The sequence below is a fragment of the Oncorhynchus mykiss genome, chromosome 22 (genome assembly GCF_057628025.1).
Source record: "Oncorhynchus mykiss isolate SJ-2025 chromosome 22, ASM5762802v1, whole genome shotgun sequence".
Taxonomy (NCBI): Eukaryota; Metazoa; Chordata; class Actinopteri; order Salmoniformes; family Salmonidae; genus Oncorhynchus; species Oncorhynchus mykiss.
This window is the reverse complement of record NC_143043.1, coordinates 24,060,389-24,073,908: the sequence shown is the minus strand read 5'-3', so window position 1 is coordinate 24,073,908 and position 13,520 is coordinate 24,060,389. Positions and strand designations below refer to the sequence as shown.

At 46.1% G+C, this 13,520-nt stretch overlaps 1 protein-coding gene across 2 annotated transcripts in view; it reads left to right on the top strand.

Moving 5' to 3' along the window:
* The window catches only part of LOC110501594 (nck-associated protein 5), a 135,602-nt gene that overhangs the window by 119,682 nt on the left and 2,400 nt on the right, over positions 1 to 13,520 (top strand). The window lies entirely within an intron of this gene.

Genomic DNA, 13,520 nt, shown 5'->3' with positions numbered 1-13,520 from the left:
ACTGCACCGGCGCTGACACTCGTCGGCTGTGGCAGGGCATAAACTGTAACGGACTACAAAGGGAAACCCAGCCGCGAGCTGCCCAGTGATGCAAGCTTACCAGATGAGCTAAATGCCTTTAACGCTCGTTTCATGGCAAGCAACACTGAAGCATGCATGAGAGCGCCTGCTGTTCCAGATGACTGTGTGATCAAGTTCTCTGTAGCCGATGTGAGCAAGACCTTTTAACAGGTCGACATTCCCAAAGCCGCGGGGCCAGACAGTCCACGTCCTGGTAATCCAACTGGCAAATGTCTTCACTGACATTTTCAACCGCTCCCTGTCCGAGTCTCTAATGCATACATGTTTCAAATAGACCACGTATAGCGCCTGTGCCCAAAAAAATGATGGTTAACAACGTGAGTGCTACCGGCCCATGGCACTCACGTTGGTAGCCATGACTTGCTTTGAAAGGCTGGTCATGGGTCACATCAACACCATCATGTCAGAAACCCTAGACCCACTCCAAATCGTATACCGCCCCAACAGATCCACAGATGACAATCTCAATCGCACTCCACACTGCCCTTTCCCACCTTGACAAAAGGAACACCTATGTGAGAATGCTGCTCATTGACAACAGCTCAGCATTCAACACCATACTGCCCACAAAGCTTATCACTAAGCTAAGGACCCAGGGACTAAATACCTCCCTCTACAACTGGATCCTGGACTTCCTGATGGGCTGACCCCAGGTGGTAAGGATAGGCAACAACACATCTGCCACAGAGATCACTCAACACTGGGGACACTCAGGGGTGCGTGCTTAGTCCCCTCCTGTACTCCCTGTTCACCCCCGACTGTGTGGCCAAGCACGACTCCAACACCATCATTGAGTTTTCTGATGACAACAGTGGTACGCCTGATCACCAACAACGATGAGACAGCCTATATGGAGGAGGTCAGAGACCTGACAACAACATATCTGTCAATGTGAGCAAGACAAAGGAGCTGATCGTGGACTATAGGAAAAGGAGGGCCGAACAGGTCCCATTAATATCGACAGGACTGAAGTGGAGCTGGTCAAATGTTCCTTGGTGTCCACATTACCAACAAACTATCATGGTCCAAACACACCAAGACAGTTGTGAATAGGGCACGAAAACACCTTTTCCCCCTTAGGAGACTGAAAAGATGTTGCATGGGTCCCCAGATCTTCAAAATGTTCTACAGCTGCACCATCGAGAGCATCCTGACCGGTTGCATCACTGCCTGGTATGGCAACTGCTCGGCATCTGACTGTAAGGCGCTACAGAGGGTAGTGCATTCGGCCCAGTACATCACTGGGGCCAAGCTTCCTGACATCCAGGACCTCAGAGGAAGTCCCAAAACATTTTCAAAGACTCCAGTCACCAAAGTCATAGACCGTTCTCTCTGCTACCGCACAGCAAGCGGTACCGGAGTGCCAAGTCTAGGACCAAAAGGCTCCTTAACAGCTTCTACCCTCAAGCCATAAGACTGCTGAACAACTAATCAAATGGCCACAAGACTATTTACTTTGAACACCCCTTTTATTATTCTATAGTAAAATTGTTAAATTACAAGCCTAGTTGGTTTAGCCACAGAAAACGAGTGCAATTTTCCCGCTAGCCGGGATTGGCTGAGATAATGAGTGGCCTGGACATGCCGAACGATGAGTTTGGATTGGTCAGCTTCTTTTTTTTTTTTTAAATGTATCTTAAATGGAAACTTTTGACTGGTACTATATACAGTGCTGCGAAAAAGTATTTGCCCCCGTTCCTGATTTCTTATTTTTTTGCACATTTGTCACACTTAAATGTTTCAGATCAAACTAATTTAAATAGTACACAAAGATAACAAGTAAACTCAGCAACCATCACTCCTGTGTTCCAATGGCACGTTGTGTTATTATTATTGTTTTTTTAAATCAGCCATTTCCAGCCACAAAAGTTGTTTACAACACAATGTCTACACTTTATTTCGGATGAATTGGATGTTATTTTAAATAGACAAAAAAATGTGCTTTTCTGATTGAGCAATAAAAGCCCCACTTTTTTCCATAAGAAACGTCCTTTCTGAATGTAAAAGTAATCCTCAAAGTAATCAGTTTTCAAAAGTATCTAATCTGATTACAATATTTTAGCTGTTTTAACGTAGAGGATTACATGTAAATTTGTTACTCCTCAACCCTGATGGTAGACGGCATTCAAAGGTTCAAGAGTAGTGTCTGCTGCATTCTTATAAATGGTGTCACCATAGTCAAGAAATGTCAGGAAAGTTGACTGTACAATCTTCCTCCTGCTGTTTAGGGAGAGGCATTATTTTTCTATAAAAGAAGCCTACCTTCAATCTCAGCTTCTTAATTAGCTCATCCATATGTTTTATAAACACCTTGTCCCCCTCCCGGTCTTGACTCAGAGGGAGAAAAGAAAATCTCCACTTCGGAGAAATTAGTAGACGTGCCACCACTGCAACGACCAGATGCTCTTGGACTATGAGAGAAAGAACAGCTGGAGTAGCAGTGTTCTCTGGGGTGATCCATGTCTTCCTCAGGGCCAAAAAGTCTAGGGACAGAAGGGTAGCATAGGCTGAGATGAACTCACTGTTCTTGAAAGCAGTGTTGTGTCTTTGCTATGCCAGATTAAATGATATAACATGCTATTCTACAAAATAATTTATCCGTAATTAATATCACCTGATTGAGCTAATTATGTAAATGTAATTAACTAGAGAGTCGGGCACCACAAAATAATATTTATAGAGCTGTTATCTTCCGAATAAACTCTTAAAGACCTAGTAATATTTTACATCAACAGTCAGTCAATATCAATTGTCATCTTAATTCAGTCTCATCTGAAAGTTGTAAATCCTTTTAATGCACGAACCCTATGTAACGGTTTTCTTTAGGTGAAGGAGAAGCGGACCAAAATGGTTGTTATTCATGTTTTTTAATGAAGAAAACTATACATGAATAAACTAACAAAACAATAAATGTGAGAAAACCTAAACAGCCTATCTGGTGACAACAAAGACAGGAACTGTAACGGTTTTCTTTATGAGAAGGAGAGTCGGACCAAAATGCGGCGTGTAGATTACGATCCATGTTTATTGACTATAGCAACACGAATCTAAATACAAACAGTGCAAAATAATAAACGTAATGAAAACCGAAACAGCCTAAACTGGTGCAAACTAACACTAAGGACACAAAGGACAATCACCCACGACAAACTCAAAGAATATGGCTGCCTAAATATGGTTCCCAATCAGAGACAACGATAAACACCTGCCTCTGATTGAGAACCACTTCAGACAGCCATAGACTTAGCTAGAACACCCCACTAGCTACAATCCCCATACAAACACACCACATACAAAAACCCATGCCACACCCTGGCCTGACCAAATAAATAAAGATAAACACAAAATACTTTGACCAGGGTGTGACAGAACCCCCCCCCTAAGGTGCGGACTCCCGAACGCACCTCAAAACAATAGGGAGGGTCCGGGTGGGCGTCTGTCCATGGTGGCGGCTCCGGCGCGGGACGTGGACCCCACTCAATCAATGTCTTAGTCCCTTCTCCTCGCGTCCCTGGATAGTCCACCCTCGCCGCCGACCATGGCCTAGTAGTCCTCACCCAGAACCCCACTGGACTGAGGAGCAGATCGGGACTGAGGGGCAGCTCGGGACTGAGGCAGCTCGGGACTGAGGGGAAGCTCAGGAGTGAGAGGAAGCTCAGGAGTGAGAGGAAGCTCAGGCAGGTTGACGAATCTACCAGATCCTGGCTGGCTGGCGGTTTCGGCAGATCCTGGCTGACTGGCAGATCCTGGCTGACTGGCAGATCCTGGTCGACTGGCAGATCTGGAAGAGTCTGGTCGACTGGCAGATCTGGAAGAGTCTGGTCGACTGGCAGATCTGGAAGAGTCTGGTCGACTGGCAGATCTGGAAGAGTCTGGTCGACTGGCAGATCTGGGAGAGTCTGGTCGACTGGCAGATCTGGGAGAGTCTGGTCGACTGGCAGATCTGGGAGAGTCTGGTCGACTGGCAGATCTGGGAGAGTCTGGTCGACTGGCAGATCTGGGAGAGTCTGGTCGACTGGCAGATCTGGGAGAGTCTGGTCGACTGGCAGATCTGGGAGAGTCTGGTCGACTGGCAGATCTGGGAGAGTCTGGTCGACTGGCAGATCTGGGAGAGTCTGGTCGACTGGCAGATCTGGGAGAGTCTGGTCGACTGGCAGATCTGGGAGAGTCTGGTCGACTGGCAGATCTGGGAGAGTCTGGTCGACTGGCAGATCTGGGAGAGTCTGGTCGACTGGCAGATCTGGGAGAGTCTGGTCGACTGGCAGATCTGGGAGAGTCTGGTCGACTGGCAGATCTGGGAGAGTCTGGTCGACTGGCTGCTCCATGCTGACTGGCTGCTCCATGCTGACTGGCGGCCCTGGCTGCTCCATGCTGACTGGCGGCCCTGGCTGCTCCATGCTGACTGGCGGCCCTGGCTGCTCCATGCTGACTGGCGGCCCTGGCTGCTCCATGCTGACTGGCTGCTCCATGCTGACTGGCAGCTCTGGCTGCTCCATGCTGACTGGCTGCTCTGGCTGCTCCATGCTGACTGGCGGCCCTGGCTGCTCCATGCTGACTGGCGGCCCTGGCTGCTCCATGCTGACTGGCGGCCCTGGCTGCTCCATGCAGACTGGCTGCTCCATGATGACTGGTAGCTCTGGCTGCTCCATGCTGACTGGCTGCTCCATGCTGACTGGCAGCTCTGGCTGCTCCATGCTGACTGGCTGCTCCATGCTGACTGGCAGCTCTGGCTGCTCCATGCTGACTGGCTGCTCTGGCTGCTCCATGCTGACTGGCTGCTCCATGCTGACTGGCGGCCCTGGCTGCTCCATGCTGACTGGCGGCCCTGGCTGCTCCATGCTGACTGGCGGCCCTGGCTGCTCCATGCTGACTGGCGGCCCTGGCTGCTCCTTGCAGACTGGCAGCTCTGGCGGCTCCTTGCAGACTGGCAGCTCTGGCGGCTCCTTGCAGACTGGCAGCTCTGGCGGCTCCTTGCAGACTGGCAGCTTTGGCGGCATCCTGCAGACAGGCAGCTCTGGCGGCTCCTTGCAGACTGGCAGCTCCATGCAGACTGGCAGCTCTATGCAGACTGGCAGCTCCTTGCAGACTGGCAGCTCCTTGCAGACTGGCAGCTCTATGCTAACTGGCAGCTCTATGCTAACTGGCAGCTCTATGCTAACTGGCAGTTCTGAACAGGCGGGAGACTCCGGCAGCGCTGTAGAGAAGGAAGGCTCTGGCAGCGCTGAACAGGTGAGAGACTCCGACAGCGCTGGAGAGGAGGAAGGCTCCGACAGCGCTGGACAGGCGAGGCGCACTGTAGGCCTGATGCGTGGTGCTGGCACTGGTGGTACTGGGCCGAGGACACGCACAGGAAGCCTGGTGCGGGGAGCTGCTACCGGAGGGCTGGGGTGTGGAGGTGGTACTGGAAAAACCGGACCGTGCAGGCGCACTGGAGCTCTTGAGCACCGAGCCTGCCCAACCTTACCTGGTTGAATGCTCACGGTCGCCCTGCCAGTGCGGCGAGGTGGAATAGCCTGCACTGGACTATGCAGGCGAACCGGAGAAACCGAGCGCAAGGCTGGTGCCATGTAAACCGGCCCAAGGAGACGCACTGGGGACCAGCTGCGTAGAGCCGGCTTCATGGCATTAGGCTCGACGCTCAATCTAGCCCGGCCGACACGCGGAGCTGGAATATACCGCACCGGGCTATGCACCCGCACTGGAGACACCGTGCGCACCACTGCATAACACGGTGCCTGTCCGGTCTCTCTAGCCCCCCGGTAAGCACAGGGAGTCTGCCCAGGTCTCCTACCTGGCGTAGCCATACTCCCTGTTAGCCCCCCCAAGAAATTTCTGGGGTTGCCTCTCAGGCTTCCATCCGCGTCGCCGTGCTGCCTTCTTATACCAGCGCCTCTCTGCTTTCACCGCCTCCATTCTACGGTAACCTTCCTCGCACTGCTCCAGCGAATCCCAGGCAGGCTCCGGCACTCTCCCTGGGTCGGCCGCCCACCTGTCGATCTCCTCCCAAGTAGTATACTCCATACTGTACTCCTCCTTGGGCTGTTCCTGTTGTTTCTTCTCCCGCTGCACCTTAGTGCGGCTACACTCCCCTGGTTTAGCCCAGGGTCCTCTCCCGTCGAGGATTTCCTCCCATGTCCAGAAATCCTTATTGCGCTTCTCCTCGCGCTGCTCCTGCCTGTTGACACGCTGCTTGGTCCTTTTGTGGTGGGTGATTCTGTAACGGTTTTCTTTATGAGAAGGAGAGTCGGACCAAAATGCGGCGTGTAGATTACGATCCATGTTTATTGACTATAGCAACACGAATCTAAATACAAACAGTGCAAAATAATAAACGTAATGAAAACCGAAACAGCCTAAACTGGTGCAAACTAACACTAAGGACACAAAGGACAATCACCCACGACAAACTCAAAGAATATGGCTGCCTAAATATGGTTCCCAATCAGAGACAACGATAAACACCTGCCTCTGATTGAGAACCACTTCAGACAGCCATAGACTTAGCTAGAACACCCCACTAGCTACAATCCCCATACAAACACACCACATACAAAAACCCATGCCACACCCTGGCCTGACCAAATAAATAAAGATAAACACAAAATACTTTGACCAGGGTGTGACAGGAACAATCACCCACGAAACACTCAAAGAATATGGCTGCCTAAATATGGTTCCCAATCAGAGACAACGATAAACACCTGCCTCTGATTGAGAACCACTCCAGACAGCCATAGACTATGCTAGATACCCCTACTATAATACAAACCCAACACCTAACAAAAACCCCAAGACAAAACACACCACATACAAAACTCATGTCACACCCTGGCCTGACCAAATTAATAAAGAAAACACAAAATACTAAGACCAGGGCGTGACACCCTGGCTAACAAGTTGAATCAGCAATACAAAATTGGGTTTAATTATTTATTTACTAAATACCTAACTAATTACACATACACACAATTAATCATAACTTTATTACAAATTATGTCATAAAGGAAAACGTCCCTAGCGGGCAGAACAGATATGACAGCTTGTTACACAAATGAAAAGTGTCTGGGTTGAGTGAAAGAGCGGGAGACTGAGGAACAAAGGGAAAAAGCTGTGCTATGGTAAATACAGTATCTACAGTAACCGCAGCTGCGGTTGCTAACTCAACGGCTAGGAGGTATCACTTCTGTAGTGAATAAGAGTTCAAAGTTCATACCATTCGCAACCAAAGCTCACGCTGATGTTGGCTTCATTCTGTAGTTATTATCTGAACCATTCTGACATAGGACCGTCATCCTCATATCATCGGAACAGGAAGTTATGTTGTCATCAAGAGCTTATATAGGAAGGGAGAGGAGGGTGTGTTTGAAAAGTTTTATAGCCCTTGTCCATTCACAGGGGAGGGCCACTGATTGAGCAGCCCTATCTTATGAAAACCCAAATGTCACATTTTAGAAGCTAAAATCACATTTCATCCCATCACAAATAATTTCATATTCAAATTCATTTAAATTGAACAACAATTCCATGTGAATCCGATAACTCTGATGTGTAGACTTTCCATTGTAGAGTTTATGTCATCTTATCATTGATGAAAATGTCTCAGATGACAACGGAACTGACATCATATTCATTAAGTACCACCACATATGTTCAATTGTTTGGATTACCAGAATATAGTTAATTTCTTGCCACATTCTGACGTTTCCAGAATCTCTATGTTAACCAAGGGTTTTGCAAATGTAACCTCAGAAGGGTAGAGGGGAGACTGAAGAACTATCAATAATTGCTAATTGCCTAGCAGAGGTGGAGAGCCACTCACCCCCCAATACAGATACTGGTTACCAAACAAAGTCACAAAATGCCCTGCCCCTTGATCCTGGTTGATGTGTCAACAACTATCTGCAAATTATGAGCAGTCAGCCGTTTACACACCAAGTAGACCACTGGGAAAATAGGCAGCACTTAAAGTACATGGCACTAGCTAGCAAAAAGATGGAACTCTACCACAACAGATAAAGACAAAAATATATTATACTTCTCACTAGTTCCTACACCTCCTCCCTCCTTAATTCTCCACCCCTCCCTCTCTGCAGACAACTTTGTCAACCACTTTGAAAAAAAGGTTGACCACATCTGCTGCTCATTCATTCAGCCTATTGAGTGCACTGGTCTCACTCACACAGAACTACCCTACACCTTGACCTCTTTCTCCCCTCTCTCTCCAGATGACATCCTGCAACTAGTGAGGCCTGGCCGCCCGACAACCTGCCCGCTCGACCCCATCCCCTCCTCCCTTCTCCAGACCATCTCTGGAGACCTTCTCCCATTCCTCACTTTCCTCATCAACTCATTCCTGACCACTGGCCACGTCACCTCTGACTTCAAAATGTCCCGAGTTGCTCCCCTCCTCAAGAAACCAACACTAGACATATCTGACGTCTGATCAACTTTTTCATTATCACTCTCAGAACGATCCTCTTGACCCTAACCAGTCAGGCTTCAGGATGGGTCACTCAACCGAGACCGCTCTTCTCTGTGTCACGGAGGCTCTCCGCACTATCAAAGCTGACTCTCTCCCCTCTGTTTTCATCCTCCTAGATCTATCCACTGCCTTTGACATCGTGAACCATCAGATCCTCCTCTCTACCCTCTAAGGGCTGGGCGTCTCAGGCTATACACACTCTTGGATTGCATCCTACCTGGCAAGCTGCTCCTACCAGGTGACGTGGAGAGGATAGTTCTCTGCAAACATCAAAGCAGTGACTCAGTCCTGTAGGTTCATGCTCTACAACATCTGTAGAGTACGACCGTACCTCACACAGGAAGCGGCAGAGGTCCTAATTCAGGCACTTATCCTCACCCTTCTCGACTACTGTTGGCTAGGCTCCCCGCTTGTGCCATAAAACCCTTGCAACTTATCCAGAACGCAGCAGCTCGCCTGGTTTTCAGCCTTCCCCATGTTCTCTAATGTCACCCTGCTCCTTGACACTCCACTGGATTCCAGTTGAAGCTTGCATCCACTTGAAGACCATGGTGCTTACCTACGGAACAGCCTACATTCAGGCTATGCTCAAACCCTACACCCCAACCCGAGCACTCTGTTCTGCCACCCTTACGGGAGGGCCGCTCCCACTCAGCCCAGTCCAAGCTCTTTTCTGTCCTGGCACCCCAATTGTAGAACCAGCTTCCCCCTGAAGCTAGGACATCAGACTCCCTGCCCATCTGGAACCCCAGCTCTTCAAACAGTATCTTAAATAATCCTCCTCCTTACCTCGAAAAAAACACCAACACTTGCACTAGACCCCACTAGACCACCACCACCCTCTTCTAGCTCTGACTACTGACAGCTAAGGTATTGAGGAAAAATGTACTTTCTATGCCTGTGATATGTGGTTGTCCCACCTAGCTATCTTAAAATGAATGCACTAACTGTAAGTTGCTCTGGATAAGAGTGTCTGCTAAATGACTCAAATGTAAAATGATTGAAAGAGAAGTTGGGGAAACACGTGTACAACATTTGACACCAATACTCCAAACTGAGAGAATTAAAAGATAATCTGCGGAAAGAGGAGATCATCATGCATATTGACTTTGCAGAGACTACCTGTGTAAACACACCAGTGAAATCCAGGCAACTCACTTAGGTGATTCTCACAAGTAGGTGACCCTCCACACCTGTGTTGGATATGCCACAAATGTGACCCAATTCAGGAAACTAGGGGTATGTCGCAATTCACGACGTCACAGGAGAGCCGTTTGAATGTAAAAAATGTGTTTTTATCAAAATGCGTTTTTTTGGCAGAAATGCCTTCTCGAACATGTGAACCTTAATATCAAACTCTGTAAAGACTGATAAAATTGCTAAATTACAAGCCTAGTTGGTTTAGCCACAGAAAACGAGAGTAACCTTCCCGCTAGCCATGATTGGCTGAGATAATGAGTGGTCTGGACATGCCGAGAGATGGGTTTGGATTGGTCTGCCTTATAGCACGCTTGTCAAACACAGCTTCCTTTTTTAAATGTATCACGTAGTAAAACTGCATAAACCTAATGTCAAGTTAAAGTGTACTGTTAACGTTAGCTGGCTGGCTCACTATCTAACGTTATGTGCATGCTCTCCATTTTCTGGAGGACTGAGTTTTGAAATCAGTGGAATTCGAGTATGATAACAAAGGAGATGGAGAAAACACCAGTCTGGATTACATCTTCAAACTATGGGCAACCATGCATGGCATCAGACAGGAGACACGTCCAACCATGATGTAAGATAGTCTAGCTAGCAACATTTTCAGATATTACACATTTCTAATTTTGACAGAAAGTGGTAGCTAGCTAGCTACATTTCTTAACAAAAGACTCCACTATGCAAGTATCCATTCCAACTGTTGATAAGACGTACTAGCTGGTAAATTCGCTCTGGCTATCTACTCTGATTTCAGACCATGGTCTAGCTAGCTACATGTTCAGATATTACGCGTTTCTAAATTTGACAAAGTATTTTCATGCCAAGTTAGTGTACTGTTAGCTAGCTAATGTTAGTTGGCTAGCTCGCTAACTAACGTTACGTCATGCGTTGGGATTCATTGTTTACCTAGCTAGTTATCTAGCTACATTGTTTAACAAAATACTCTCATTTTAGTGTGCCAGAGCGCAGAATAACAGATTAATTTTTGAACACTCAACACCCGTATAATAAGTCTGGTGTCAGTAAATGTCAACAAAGCATAATTCAATTGTTGCCAGCAGCACAGTTACAGTCACCAACGCTCTGGATAACATGGAAACAGCCTAACCAGGTCTGCTAGGGTGGTCAGAGTGGGGTGGTCAGAGTGGGGTGTTCTCTCATTATGTGTCTGGAAGTAGCTAGCCAATGTTAGCCAGGTAGCTTGGGTGCTTGACTGTCATTGTGAGGTCCAGTGTGTGCTCTTAACACGGAACACTCTGCATTTACGAACGGACAATCTGACAGCACAGTTACAGTCACCAATGCTCTGGATAACATACAGTAACAGCCTAACCAGCTCTGCAAGGGCAAGTAATGTTCACTCTCGCTCTCTTAACCCTTGTGTAGTCTTAACAGTCTGCATACTCTCCTTGTCCTAAGGGTCAAAAATGACCTGCCTTCACTATCTAAAATAAAGAAGCTTAATTGAATTTTAAACCCCAAATCTATTTTGCATGAAGAAATAACCAGCCATTCATCACAAACTTTGTGAATATCTGGGTTTTCCCTCTTCACAATACAGAAAGAATGCATTTAATCAGTGGACACCACTAATTTCTATTACAACACACTTGTCATAATTGTTTTCTTTACTAAAATAGAGGTTTATTATTGTTATTTATTTTTATTATTGCTAAAGGTACTGCATAGGTGTAAACATAATATTTTTTGCAAGATATAGCACTTGTATGGCTTAAGAAAGTAGCAGAAATGTGCAGAAAGTAGTTTTGAATGCATTTCATTGAAGGGAAAAAATAACAGTCTTAGTGAAATACTCTTACATACTGTTATATTCTTGTGAGTATGTTATACTCTTATATACTTATGTACAATGAGGAATTCAACTACAAATGACTAGTCTTCCCCCATTTTTAACCATTGCCCCCACCCACATGGTGTATAAACAACAACAATAAATAAGAATAAAATAAGATAATAGATACAAAACAAAAATATGAAGAATGTAAATCATTCAACTCTAATTAGCACATGTAGGACAGTATGCAAGTGTGTATGCACGGACTTTGCAGATGTATTTCTCAAATGTGCAGCACAGAGTATTTGTTTTTACAGTCCTTCTTTGGGGGGCAGAATAGGCATCTCCTCCTCTTGCCTGCCCTAGCTGCAGCCTCGGGTGGATCAGGACAAGATTTAGCTCCCTGAACAGGTTTCACAAGTGCTGCAGAGGCTGCTGTGCGGGGGATGCACTCCCTTCTTTGAATGTGTGGGGTTGCAAGTGCCTTTCCCAGCTGCTCCAGGATCACCCTCCTCTTGTTCCGCTTATCAAGCATCCAGGTAGGGTTGATCTTGTTCCATATCACGAAGGCTATGTATGAGGACCAGTAGCACACAATCTCAATTTCTAATTGTGTGTGTGTCTTTGTGGTTTTTGTGGTGTGTAAATGATTTTAGAACTGCCGGGTCAAACATGACCCTAAGACAATCTTTGCACCCTGGTGATGTACAGCTTTCATGGAAAAATGAATAATGGCGACTTTTTCTAATGTTGAGGTCACTCTAGGAAAAGTCATCAAATTTCAAGTTGAAAAAGTGTAATTTAGGGGGGTTTCTCTACTGTTAAACATAGTGGCGGGTCATTTTTGACCCTTAAGACAACACAAGGGTTAAATGTCTGGAAGTAGCTGGGAAGTTAGTACAGAACTCACGGATCAACCCTTAAAGAGATGGGTGGGGCTAAAGCTTAAGAGGGTGTGAACAATGCTGAATGGGTGTAGACAAAGAAGGGCTCTCCAATAGTTGTACCAAAACATTGAAAGACGGTTTTCTCAAAAGTGAGTGTACAAGTTGATCAACTTTCAAAGCAAAATTACTTTCCCATTGTTTCCTCAAATTCAGTGTATGATATACCATTTTGTAGCTCTGAGTCTCTACTTTTAACATAGTGGCGGGTCATGTTTGACCCTTAAGACAATACAAGGGTTAAATGTCTGGAAGTAGCTGGGAAGTCAGTACAGAACTCACGGATCAACCATTAAAGAGATGGGTGGGGCTAAAGCTTAATGTACCTAAAAAGTTTGATGGACCCAGATAGCAAAGGGCTCACCTGCATAGAAGAGCTCAGTGAGCAAAGTGAAACTGTATAATTTGTGACTCACCACCTGGATTCGTAGGTGTAGACAAAGAAGGGCTCTCCAATAGTTGTACCAAAACATTGAAAGATGGTTTTCTCAAAAGTGAGTTTACAAGTTGATCAACTTTCAAAGCAGAATTACTTTCCCATTGTTTCCTCAAAGACAAATATACAATTTTGTCTCTACTTTTATCCAATGTAAAAAACAGAAGTTGAAATGTTGCTACATAAGAACGAATCCAGGTGGTGAGTCACAAATTATACAGTTTCACTTTGCTCACTGAGCTCTTCTATGTAGATGAGCCCTTTGCTATCTGGGTCCATCTCTCAAAAACACCTTGAGCTCTGCCCATTGGCTACTTTTGGAATCGAACTTTGTTAAACATTTAATTAATATAAGACAATGGTTGTTGTTCAAAATGTACTGTAAAATCATACTTTTTTATTTTACATGTAATTTCCACCACACCCATATTTTTAGGTACATTTGTATATTATGTATAATTTACATTTGATTTGTTTTAGATATGGAAATCATATGGTTGGCTGGATATATCTTATTTTTCACGATAAATACATGTTTTCAGCTGTCACAAAGGCAAGTTTATACATTCATGGGTCATA